Genomic DNA, 13,806 nt, shown 5'->3' on the forward strand with positions numbered 1-13,806 from the left:
GACTATGCCACAGGCTGTGAAGGAGCTGCGATAGGAGGCCAGTGCTGCTCCTGCAGCTCCAGCAAGAATTACTCTTCCTCCTGCACCTCTCTCTCCTCCCCTTCACAGGGTTCTGGCACAGCAAAATTAGGCAGAAAGTTTCTTATCTCAGCAGCTTTCACGTCCTGGTGGTGAATGCCCTTGAAAATCTGCCTACTTGGCTTGTGCTTAGAATCAGCTCTACTCAAGCCATCTCTAACCCAATTCCATCCAAATATTAAAGTAACTTGTTAAGGCAGAGCTCTGTGTAGACTTATTTACTCCAGTCTTAGGGCAGATTAGTCTATATTTTGCTCCATGCTACCTGCACAGCTCCAGGACCCAAGCTATATTGTCTGGAGCTACTTTAGGTAGTATTACTGAATATAGGCAAAACTGGAATAACAGGGCACGTTTTGTGAGCTGTATTTCCCAACATACTTACTGAGAAATATGTGCTTAAAATTGTCTGTTGAAATGTGACAGTCCACTTTTCTCATAGAAGATGAAATAACAAAAGGGTTGCATATTTTAGTCGTGATATTTAATGCAGCTGTGGGAGTAGCTCAGCTGCTCTGGTGATTGCAAGAATTAAATAATAATAATGATTCCTTGTTCTACGTAATATCTGCCATCCATAGATACAGATCTGGGATAGGACATGTCATTATTCTTGTTTGGGAGGATCCAGGCACTGTTGCAATACAGGTAATGCAGGTTAACAGTCATTGACTCTTACACCCTGGGAAATTCATACCATTCCAAACTCCAAGCCTGCCAGTGCATATTAGGATCTTTAGGCCAGGGTCATTAATTTTCTCTGATTTTGATGAAAAGCCAGAATTCAACTTTAGACTTCTTTGAAAAGGTCATGAAATAAGATTCAAGACCAAGCTTCCAGAGACTGTTTAAAAGCTACAGCTGATAGCAAAGCCCCAAATCACACTTGCCTTTTTTGTGTTCATGGCAAAGGTTTCAAACTTTTTTGCTTATAGACTAAAAGGATCAGGAATTCTCTAATGTAAAATAAGGGTAATATTGCTCACTTGGGCTGTCATAAAGATATTTTTATATTGCTATTTTTTCTCCCATCCTCTCTCCACACTTGCACATGCTATTTCTGTGCAGGTTAAAATGCAACACAGTTACACCCTAGAGTGAATTATACTACAGTTTGAAGAGCAATTCAGTAAATAGAAAACATCTTTAAAGCCCAAAAAGGCAGCATTGTTCCACAATTTTTGGACTGGGAGCAAATAGTAGCATTACTAAGTGAAACCACGGGGGGGACTTAAATAGCAGAGGAATGTCCTGGTGTTTAGCCAGGACACTGGAGCTTCTGGCATTACAGCTGCTGTGAAAATATTCCACAGATCTCCAGTAACAAGTAGCCGAAGGCCTTGGTTTGCTGCTGTTCTATTCCCGTTAGGCAATTTAGAGCTAGAAGCACAGGAGGAGCTTGGATCACAGAGCCCACTTCTCTGCTGTGCCAGGAACGATGTTGTTTATGGTCTTTTTCATGAAAAGACCATCCTTCAATTTAAAACAATTTTGTGTTTTGTGCCTGTTATTCCTTCTGTGATATTCACCCAGGCTGTTCATGTTCCTGATGGTCAGGAACCTTCATGTCATTTCTATCACCAGTTTATTCCCACATTTTCTTGCACCAGCACCGGCTTCCATTTCAGTAGCTGTTTTGCTCACTGCTCATTACTCAAGTATTTTTATGGAGATGGTTCCTGTCTCCTTTTCCCCCCTGAGCTATACAGGACTGGCTTTTCAATCTTCTTTCCTAAATGACTCTCAGTTCACCTCAGACTTCTTCCCTCCATCTGCTCTGGTTTCAATTAATCTTAAAGTGCATATAGATGACCAAAAGTAGTTAGAGTATTAAATGGGAGGAGGTCTTACTGATGCTTCATGTAGTGACATTAAAGCCGCCATTTCTCACTGAAATATCTCACCTGGTAATCCCAAACTGGCATTTATCTTCCTGCAAATAAGCCGTGGTGATGACCTCATATTTCTCCTCCATTTTTCCTTGTAATGCTAAGTTCCCAGGCTCAGTCAGGAACTTGTTACTATACCCTTGTCAGTTCCCAATTCCCTTGTTTTTGTCCCGACTCTCAGCCTGCACACAGTTTTCCAATTTGTTTGTTCTTAGCCAGCATTTCTCATACTGGGAGATCAAGGTAGTTTCATAACCTCTAAAAAACATGTTCTTGCTTGCTACTTTACTCACACCCACCTAACCCATTTTTCCTTCTTCCTAGTTGAGGAAATAAGCCCTAGACTACATATAATTATAGTCTGTGTAGTTATAAATGAACATGCCTTCTGTGTTTGACACCTACGTTTTAACTGGCATCAAGAGGAGCACGCCTGATAACCTAAAACACAGGACATAGGAGAAACGGGAGAATGACAGACATTTCTGACGTAGCAGCACATGGACCTCCCATCTGCTTCTGTCAAGGGAGCTGAGGTTGCCCCCACACAGGTGCAAGGGCTAAATATTTTCTGCTGGGACCATTTTTCAGCGAGGAACCTGAGCCTGGTTGAACAGACAGGTATGAGCCTGCTCATTCACCAAAATGCACGAGGAATTGCAATTGTATTTGTGTCGGGCGAGCTTGACTGGCACAGACTGTGTATTCTCTGCCATATTATGTCCAAACTAGATCTCAAATCTCGCTCCCCAGTGAGGATTTTGTGTGAACCTCTATAAAAACCCTGCACAACAAGGAGGGATTAGAAGCGCAGCTTCGTTTTAAGTTCATCTGTGTTTATTCCTGAGGATGTGGCAAATAGCTGTTGTCCATGTTAATGTGCTAAATATCGTTAGTGTCTCTTCCTCTGTGTTACACAGTGGTAGGGCTGCTAATGCAAATGGTTCTTAAATGGAAACTTGACCTTACATGACTTGCATCTAAGTCCATTCAAATCTCTGTCACACATGTTTTGATACAGCCTAAGGCCAGGGATATTTCCAGTCCTATGAGTCTGTGTTTCATACAAGCTAAAGCTATTTCAAATCAGCGATGGAGAGGAATATTTTCTTATCCTGCTAAAGGCTTTGACTTTTGGCAAATATCTGACCCACAAGTACCTACGTTGCACATGGTTTGTGTTTACGACGCCCAAACATCCTTCTGCACAAAGTTTTCAAACATACCAAATTTGTATAAATAGCCTGACCGTGGAGGTTGCAGGAACACTTAAACTGCGTTGGCATTTCAGTTGGGCAAGACCAGTGTCTGTCTCAGTCAGTCTTTGAAGAAAGCACCTAGCCTGGCCATTAATTAAGCTGCTGCTTAACTCGCTTTCTCACTGATGCCAGTGGGAAGTGGCAGCCTGTCAGCAGATTAATAAAGCTAGATAGGCTGAATACAGCCTTGGTCATCAAGGCAATTCCCTACTGCTGGGTATTTCTACATGCAGCGGTCTCTGGGGATGATTTCAAACACCTGGCTTCTCTGGCTGATGGTTTGCTGACACCATTGCAAATGGGAAAAGGCACTGAAGTAACACACTTTCCTGGGAGATAAGTAAAAGATCTTAAGAAAGAAAGAAAAGCCTTAATACATCATATTTTTATCCTACCTATTTGTAAAAGCTCCTCCTGTCTTGACAGAAGTTTATACAGATGCTTTGACCCTTTGATAGTTTTTCAATAGTCTTTTTTTCTGAACAAACCCCAACTTTTTTGGGTAACTGTTGATAAACCACAATGATTATGGAAAAAAAGAGAGTATCATATCGGGTGAATGAAAAAAATTCCAGAAGTACATTCCAAAATCTTATTATTATAATCAGTAACAGTTACTTTCCCCCCTAAAGATGCAAGATCATTCTGCAGAATGGCTTTTAAAATCTCTGGTTTCACTTCAGCAGTGATGAAGCAACATTAACATTTACACTCTGGGTTTATCTGTGCACAAGCTAAGGATTCCTTAAGGAAAACAGTTCTTTTGTGTAACTCTTAAAAAGGTTGCACAAGCAACAGAAGATTTTCGGAGCAAACTCAAGAAACTGCAGAAAACCTTACACAATCCCTGGAAAGGGCAGTTGCAGATTAGCAAGACCTCGATGTAGGGAGATGGTGTTACTTGCCAAAATTGGGAATTCCTCCGTAACAGGCTGGCACATTTTAACCAAAAGGCAGGACCCTCTGCTCCTGTTAATCAGTGCTGCTGATGGAGCTGTAGCAGTTCATGCTGGCGAAGGTTTTTGGCAATGCTGATTGCTGTGGTTAGGCAGAATACCCATCTGCACAAAGAGTGATTCCTGGCATCCTTGCAGCTCATTTTCCCAGGTTAGTGTGTTTCCAGGCATTTGAAAGTTCCTTTCTCTTAACAGCTGCTATCCATCTTTATAAAAATGAGCATAACAGATGAAGCAGAATGGCCAGTTTTGCTCTAACTCCATTGACCTCACTGGATTTATATTAGAGAAGATTTTGGAGTGATAAATTTGCATTTGCACAATTACTAGGAATGTGCTGTAATTCCTCCCACCCCGAGTGCTATTGATTTCCTGGGTGCCAGATCAGCACAATGCAGCCCCGTGCCGCCACAGGGGACCAGCTCTGGTGACAGGAGCAGGGGAACAATGCTGGCCTTGCTGGCACTGTGTCACAGCCATGGTGCTGCTTGGATGTGGGTGACTTCTGCTAAAGGCCCACCCCACCTGTTCATCATTACCTCCTGAAGTGCCAGGGAGGAAAGTTTCTGGAGCAGCCTCCTGGCAGATGCAAGGAGGGTAAATTAGCCTAACAGATCGATCAGTTTTTAAATGGAAATCAGTATGATTATAAATGTCATCATGAGTCTGTGAAAGCAGAGGGCAAGGCTCAGGGATTCTCCTTGTAACTTTTAGTCCTGGGTTCCCTCATCTATCTTCAAGGGAAAATCAGAAGCCCTTAAAACTTATTTTCTTCCCTGTGGCAGGAAGAGGGATTGAGCCAAAATTTGCGAAGGTGCAAAAAATACTATGACTCCCAGGATATAACAACCTTGAACAGAGGTTTTTGAAGTAATAGGTGAATATAGGAATATTCCATTAATTGTGAATAGTGTTTGGAGAACAACTATAAAGGCCAGCAGAGGATGTATTCAATTTGTATGAAGAATAATGAAAGGATGCTGCCTGCATGTGTGGCTACAACCTATGGCTCTCACAGGAATGTGAGCACCTTGAGGAAAACATTTTGGTTAGGGCAGTTAATTACTGCTATATAATTTGACCAAAATGACTGAATTAAGTCAATGGAAATTGGACAGATATATAGGCAGCCTTAAGACACAAGCCACGCTTATGGAAACTCTTTTCTTTTTTTTTGGAAGCAGATCTCCCACCTGCCTCTTCCTTATAAAATGAGAGATCTTAAAGATCACTGAAGAGGAGGGAATCAAGAGCAACACATTTGTTAGCAAGTCATAAATTTGCAGGGAGAAAGCGAGGCGAGCAGAAAAAGAATGAACTTGTATTTCACAAGGGCGAGAGGCACCCTCGAACCCCAGCAGTTGCTCGGCTCATGGCAGAGAGCCATCAACGGGGAGATGCAAAGTCGCAGAGCGGCATCTGACAATGAAGTTCACAAGTCGTTAACCAGCAATGTAAAGACATACTCGACAGGCTGCAAGTGAAACGACCTCCCAGGTTTAGCACTTAGTCTTCATAATATGCCAGAGACGTTTCTGAAGAGAGTAATTGGCCAAAAGGAAATGAACAATAAACCCTATGATGGAAGTCAATGCTCCTGGGAACTTTTTTTTTTCCAGTTAAAATTCTCTGTATTACTGTTTCTCTGTGTATAGCATGGATGAAGGATCCTGGGTGAACCAAAGTCCTCTGCCCATCCTTAAAAGGCTGAAGTTAGAGGACATTTCAAATTAAGGTTGCTTATCCTGGTAAACATGAAATCTTCATCTGATCTGAAACAAAAGGTGTCCTTTCATGTTTGAACCACTCAACTTTTTTTAAAACCACTTAAAATACTTCAGATTTGCATTTTTTTCTTTAAGATTTGACTTCTATTTCAAGCACATTAAAATTCTCCCCTCCACTCCTTTTTAGTCAAAACTCTTCACTGAATTCTTCTTCAGTTTATAAATAGTTTTGGTCCCTCTAAACCATCATTTTTATGACTTTCATATTTCTGGAAAAAAAGGCACTGCTATTATTAGTCATCTACAGCCTTCAAGACATTACCCAAAGTATTGTCAAACAACTCCTGTTCCACTATTACTGGGAGAACACCCTATTAAATGGATGTTTTTTTCCTTTGGCCAGTCACTTCAGACAGGTTTCTCAACCCACAGTTGTGCAATCAGTTAGCAAATTATTTTGAGGTTGAAAAATACCCTAAGAGAAAATTTCCAGTTTGTTCTCACATGGTTGTGTGGTCCTGGTAGCCTTTTGACTGAGCCCAAGCCACCATGTTTAGGTTCACCAAGAATGACCCCTGTCCACAGGATGGGGAATACACATGAGATCCCACCCTAATGGACAAGAGCAATGTGTGGGGTGTATTAAGTCAGGAAAAAGTCATGTACCTGATGCTACAGTATAACATAAGAAATTAAATGTTTTGGGTACAGATGTGGGTTTATGGGGAGGAAGCTGTTTGTAAATAACTGTAACTCCCCATCACTTTCTAGATATATTTGTGCATAATGTCTGTCTGGTGCTTCCCTTTAGCTCTACTTTCCCCACTCTTGCCACACCTGAGATATAATTACAACCTGTGTTACCTGTACTTAAGTCAGGTTTAGAGTATAATTTTTAGCACATTCAAGATCTAAATGAAAGCTCTCCCTTGCAATGGGTGGTAGAAGAAAAGGTAATAGAAAACAAATGTTACCTAGCAAGCCAGTTGAATAACTTAAAATCTGGACTTCCTTGTGAGGAAAAATATGGGGCTACAACTCTTCCTTTCCCCATGAACATTCTGCTTTGCTGGTGAAAAGATATCTCCTTAAGCTTTTTACCCGGTGAAATCACCTAACCTATCATTTTCAGCCATGGAATTTTTCTGCTCACACATGCTGTCAGTTGTTCTGTGGGGTTATTTCTCATGCAAACCAAAATAGTTCCTGATTTAAAATGTTCCTCAACCTGACTGTTCACATGATAAATGACATAATGGAGTCGCATTTGTTAGCACCAGAAGCAAACTCCAAAATAGAAGCAGACAATTACTAAACAAACATTCTGTAATTATCTTTTCTTTCCTGACCAGCTGAACGATGAAGAAAGCAGCAATGTGTAGAGCTCATGATTAGAGTTGGTCATTTAGGGAAAAAAAAAATATCGGACTCTAGTGTATTTCATCAATCAGAAGTGGAGGGAGCTGGTTACAGCTGATGGAACCAATATTGTGGTGGATGTTGATCGTTTTCCCAGTGTTGACTCCCACTTACTTCCCTTTTTGTATTTTTAATCTGTCTCCTAAATCACTTTATGCAGCTGTGTCTGGCTTATTTTCTTCTGTCTTGCATTAATAATTAATTGCATTGCTTTTGGTATACCTTTGACCTTCAGCCATTTCCAACACCTTGATATAAATCTTTGGATGTATCACACTATATATTCCATTATACATGTTTGAATACTACATGGAGGTGTCCGCAAGCAGGCATGTCCTCATAAGAATTGTGAGAATCTTTTGCAGACCTTTTTTAGTACTTCTTTGGAGCTCATTAGTCCATTATCTGGCAACATAATAGTCTCATTCTGAGGCACACCATTATTTCAATTACAGAATGATCATAATTAAAGTCTCTGCTCATTAGGACTTCATTGCTTCATGTACATATGGGAACCTGTATAAATCTTAATTAAAAGAAGAAAAATTGCTCGTTGTTTAAACATGAGTTTAACCTTAAATACGATTCTACAAATTAAGGACAAGCTTAAGTGCTCCTTTACGTATAGTGAGGATAACATTTATTGATTACTTGCGCAAGCAAAATAGGTGTTCCCGACATTCAAGGCAAAACAGTTTACAGATGTTGCATCTGCTTGTGAATGAATTCATGTGGTTTGGACTTTTTCTCTGGGCTGACACCCCAAGGGTCGTGGTTACCTCGGAAATGTTGACTGTGGGGATATTTGTTGGGGATGGGAGGAAGGCTCAGAGAAGTTCCTGCCTGATACGCTGGTGGGTTCCTTCCACTATCTGGTAAAGCCATGACTTGCCTGGTGGCAGAGGGGCAAAGAGTTTAGCTTCTGTTAAATGTTAAGAAGCAATTCTTCCCTGTGAGCACGGTGAGGCACTGTCATGGGTTGCCCAGAGAAGTTGTGGATGTGCCATTCCCAGAAGTGCTCAAGGCCAGGCTGAACGGGGCCTTGAGCAACCTGGTCCAGTGAAAGGTGTCCCTGCACATGGCAAGGGGATTAGAAGTAGATGATCTTTATGGTCCCTTCCAACCCAAATCATCCTATGATTCTATAATTCTTGATATGTCATTCTGGCAAACATTTCATTTGTTGAATGAAGAATCAGTTTCTTTCGATGTGAAGCAAAAATTGCCACCAAGGAATATCCTGAAGGAGAGACTCTGAAGTTTAGTAATTATTTGTTCAAAATATTCACCATGTATTTACAAAGAACAAGGCACGACTCAACCACTCCAATGTGGGGTGATGTTTTGTTATTCCCAAAACTATTTATGACATATATTATCTTTAGTTTAACTCCTGATGAGCCCTAACATGGGAGAGTTTGGCACTGTGAAGTTTTGTGGCTCTGTGGAACAGAATCTCGGAACAACCATGGCCCAAGTCCTGTCTCAGACTTGTTCTACACAGTGAAAAACCAAGCCTAGTGGATTGCTAGAGACTTGCCTAAAGCAGTAGTATGGGCACCCTGTATAGCAGAGCTGGTGAATCCCACAGGCCTCCTACAGGCCTGCCTGCAGCAGAGGGGAGCTGCTGCAAGTCCCCAGGGAGCAGCTCTCCATTTTTCTCTCCTGCTGTAGCCAGATGTGCTTGTACTTCTGGAAGTAGCGAGGCAAGTCCTTTGCATTTCAGTTACATATCCAAAGGGCATGTGGTTTTGTTATTGCTGGTAGCATCTGTCATCTCTTCCTGAAACAGCTCTCTAGGCATGAGGAAAATAAAATTTGGTGGTGCTATGGATAAAATCAACTACTGCTAGTTTCTGTAACAAAATAATTAACACTCCAGCCTTGCATTCAACAAAAGAAGGAAGGTTTAATATGCAGAGCAATAATTCACAAGGCATCTGTTGTTCTCTTTCTATTAACCCCTACGATTAGCCTAGAGAAGTGTGGAAGATCAGTCCTTTTCCTGTCCTGGTACAGTGCCTGGGGCTTTACCTGGTAAAGTGCTACCAGGGGAAGACAGGTCTATTTTATGTTGCTGTGTAACAAGGAGTGGATTAAAGATACAAGCAGAGCTACTTCATCACCATGGCCTAATGATATTCAGTAAATAATGCGCTTTGAAGCACTTGAATTCCAGAAGCAGAAGGAGCAATGATTGATTAAATCTTCCATGTTCAAGATCAGAAATTAAGTCAGGGGGATGCTGCAAAAGGGCAGGAAAAAACAGGAAATATTGATTGAAATGTTAGGAAACATCTCATCCTCCCAATGTCCAGGGAAAACATTTAATTTTTTCATAGCTTTTTTTTTTTTTTTTAAATCAGTCAATGTCACCAAACTCATTCTGCTGGGAGACATTATTCTAGTCTTCCCCATTTTTATATGCTGACCAGATTATGAAGTATCAGAGCAAATATTATTTCTCAAGGACTTGTGCCTTGTGGTTTAAAGATGCAACACACAAGTGGAAGTACTGGAGCAGAAGTGGGACTGCCTGTGTCCACCATCACCAGTGGCAGGGCAAGTAGAGCTGCTTGCTCATGGACTGCCTGCCCAGTTGGCAGACACAGGAGTTTGCATGAGAACACTGGGAATTTTTTGGCTTTGAAGATGAATCAGAAAAGTGTAATGATTGTTCTAAGCACTCTTAAAATCAAATTTGGGGAGTTTTACCTTTTATTCTGGGAAGTATTCCTCAACCTTGTGTCTGCAATACACACTCAGTTTTCTAGAAGACTCATTCAAGGGTTGAATTGGTCAGGTCTTGAGAACAGTGTTATAGAATTAAAACTTAAGAAACTGGAAATACAAAAATCAATCAGCTTTTTCATTTCCTTACTTTTTGAAAATATCTCTTTTGCTAATTGTTTAGACAAAATTATTCAGTATGGCCTACATTAATTTATTGGAGTTTTTCCAAAAAGTATTTATTGTCTTGCTAAGAACAGAAAATTCTATCTATCTATGCTATCTATCTCTGCATACAAATGATTGTTTTTAGCTGTGATTTTCTTACTCCCAAGGGAATTAATGAGTAAAGAAGAGCTCTCAGTAATGCATGCATATGTGTATGACAGTATATAGATTTTATATTGCTTATTTTTTATTTATGTCACAGGAGCTTATTCAAAACATCTCTGTATATTTTTCTTTTAAAATATTGATCTAGAAGAATTACTGACCTCTCTCACTGTCTTGTCCCTCTCAGTGCCAGCTCAGGTCCCTTTTTGTGACCCCACGGTGGGTTCAGTGCAATGTCCCAGCCTGTTTCATGCCCGGGCTGGAAGCTGGAGGGCCTGAATCATTCTTATGGTTTCAGTTGCTGGTACATCTGAGACCTGCTGTACAGCACCAGGGAAGTCCCCTGCAGCGATGTCAGTGAGGAGAGGCACTCCGAGAAACATGGGATGCAGTGCATGGCCCCCACGGAGCAGACCCTCCTGTGTGCTGCACTGCACCACGCTGCCCCAAGGAAAGCCTCCATCACCCCCCAGTGAGCTGGGACCTGAGATTTCTGCATCCTGCTGGCAATGTCAGTCTTCTGAGGCAGAAAGACACAGCAGGCTCTTTTGATTAAAAATAGGTCAAGATTTAATTGAAATGAAGAAACATTTTTGGTTGTGCAGAAATTTGAACCAGTATTGAACTTTCTTTCCCCCCTTCCTCCCCCCCCCCCATGTCATGCTCATTATTTGAAAGACGTGCAAAATTTCTGGAGTCGGTGCTAATACGCTAATGTAGTAAAGCTCTCCCCTCGCTGCCCTCTCCCCCAGAATCATTCCCGAAGTTTTAGTCATCATTTCACACATCACTAAGTAAACATCCCCCTTCCCATCACTGACCTGATGGAGACTTAGTACATTATTGTGTAAAGCAGAGCAATCATGATATGAAATGCAATACACAGGCAATTTCAGTATCCTTGAGGTATCTCTGCCAGCAGCATGGAAAGCAGTTCAATTTCAAGAATAATGAGATTAATTTGCAAGTCACTTCTATTGAGCCTTTTGTGATTTTGCTGTTCTCTCCTACAGTTACAGGTCTTGACTAATAAACAGTGTTATTATATATAATAGAGAACATTTCCCTGTCTCAGAGTGCAATGTGGCTGGAGAGGGCAGACTTCAGCTTAATTTTTGTAGTATTTTCCAATTAGATGACCAGACATTAGTGTTCAAAATTTCTGTTTAGTGGAGGTTTGCAATCATAGCTCCTTAGCAACTGAAGTAACATTAAATTAAAATGATAGATTATGTTCTAAAAAAAAAAATTAGGAACTTCAGCAGAGTGATTAATTTTTGATGCCCTTTTAGGAAAGATTTACAGGATGTGATGTGCATTTGCTATCTGCCAAGTGCAATTCTTCATCACCTGAGTACACAAGCTTTGCAAAACTGTTTTTTGATGAAGTGTAGAGTAGATCGATTCACCCTTCCCAGGCGATGAGGAAAGATCTACCCCTTTGTTAAAACTTTTCCTTTCACCCTGGCTGCAGCCCTGCAGAGTCCTGGCCAGTGTGGGAGATGGCAAAGCTGTCACTTGAGGTATGGACCAGCCACAGGCACCCTGGTGTCCCAGCTCTGATGTTATGGACCAACTCCCTCCAGCACCTCTTTCTACCATGCTGTGCCACTTCTCTTCATGCACAAGATACTGAACTTACAAACAAAAGAAAACCACAACCTGCACAAACCAAACCCTGTTTGACCATTCCACCTCTTTCCTTTCCTCCTTGGTTTTATTAAGCCCCCTGTTTTAATCCAGCACATGGAAGACGTTGAAACCAAGCCCATTCCTTTCTTGGTGATGAGAAAGAGCCTGTTCCCTTAACTCAAAGGGACAGACAGAATATCTTGCCTCCTACAAGCTAGTCTTCCATATAGGCTTTCATGTTAGGCAATGCTGAGACAGACCTATGAGGGGTAGAGGCATTAGGAATAAGGTTTGGGGTAGATCTTGTGCACAGTGAGGAGATGCTCTGCCTATGATCCCAAGCCCACCCTGGGAATCTGCCTTTACGTACTTGGAGAAAGGATTCAATGCTCAGGTCACGGGAAGGCTGCAGTCACTTTTTCTTGACTGAGCTTCCCAGCCATTTCCATGTCTTTCCTCTGGACTATCCTGACTTGTGCCACTGCCCTGCTGTAACTTACAGCTCCTTCACAGTGAAGTTGCTGGTAAAAGGCTGCTTGTTTTATACCCTCCAGTTCTCTTTTCCTTTCCACTGATTGTTGTATATTGCAGGCAATCCTTCTGACGTGCACTTAATCAGTTTGTGACAGGAAGATGGGTCAATGGGTGAGCTCTGAATAAACAGTAAGAGCCCCAAACTGGAAATAGGAATTGCTCTGCTGAGCATAATTCTGGTGCCCTGGCTCCCACTACAGACAAGTGAAAGTAAGAGAGTAATTATGAGTTATATTTCTTCTGCACCTCTGTTAGTGTGAATCTAGTTTATGCATCATAACAGAAAGGCTTTCCAAAAAAAACTTAATTGTTCTGTAAATTCTCTTTTTCCATGACGATGTCCAATTTCTTTCTGAATTATGTTTGGCTCTTGCCCTCAATAATTTCCATCAGCCTTGTATTTCACAGGGCATTTATACGCTCTCTGTAAAATCTTTTGATGGGCTTTAAAAGGTTGGATTAAAGAATTTGACACCCATGAACTACCCACCAGTTGGCTGACAGTGCCTTCTAGCTTCACTCCCTTCTGTTGTTGCTACGAAGAAAATTCTTGCCCAGAGAATATTTCCAATTTGCCTTGATATTGGCAGTGATTCTCAAAGTATTTTCAGGCTCTTCATCTTTGGTAAAGACTGAAACAACACTTTTAGGTTGGCCTCCATCAGATGAACAAATCTACTCCCATGAGATTGCAGAGTCTTGAGGTATCCCCCAGTCCTTTCCCCAGAAGCCAAAGACATTAGAGATGGAGGCCGAAACCTCCAGGTTAGTTATTCCATCTCCAGATGAACTAGTCCACCCTTAGGTTAAGTGGTCCAGAGAACACAGAGCTGAACTTCACAACTTCACAACACGTTCTCCACTCCCCACTTTAACAGGTTTTGTAGCAGGACTCATCCGTATTCTTCAAGCATAACCCATAGACAATGAACAGATTAACTGCTCCTAATAGTCTCCTCTTGCCTCTCAAGACAGTCCTCTGTGATCTTTCCCTGCTATGAACAATGACTTACATTTTCCAGTGTCTGTGCAGAATAATAGATGTCCATGGAGTTTATGCAGCCCAAACCTTCTTTCTGGTTTGAGAACAGTCTTTCTTGCATTATTTGCCCAACAGTCTGCAAAACGCCAGACTATGGGTCATCAGAGAGGTACAGAAAGCCCAGGTGACCCACTGACTTTAGTGGAGTGGATCTGTGTCAGTGCAATGCTCCTACTGTTCTGTTGAGTTTCAGAAAATGACATTAAA

The sequence above is a fragment of the Myiozetetes cayanensis genome, unplaced genomic scaffold (assembly GCF_022539395.1).
Source record: "Myiozetetes cayanensis isolate MyiCay16 unplaced genomic scaffold, myiCay2020 scf13, whole genome shotgun sequence".
NCBI classification, from domain to species: domain Eukaryota; kingdom Metazoa; phylum Chordata; class Aves; order Passeriformes; family Tyrannidae; genus Myiozetetes; species Myiozetetes cayanensis.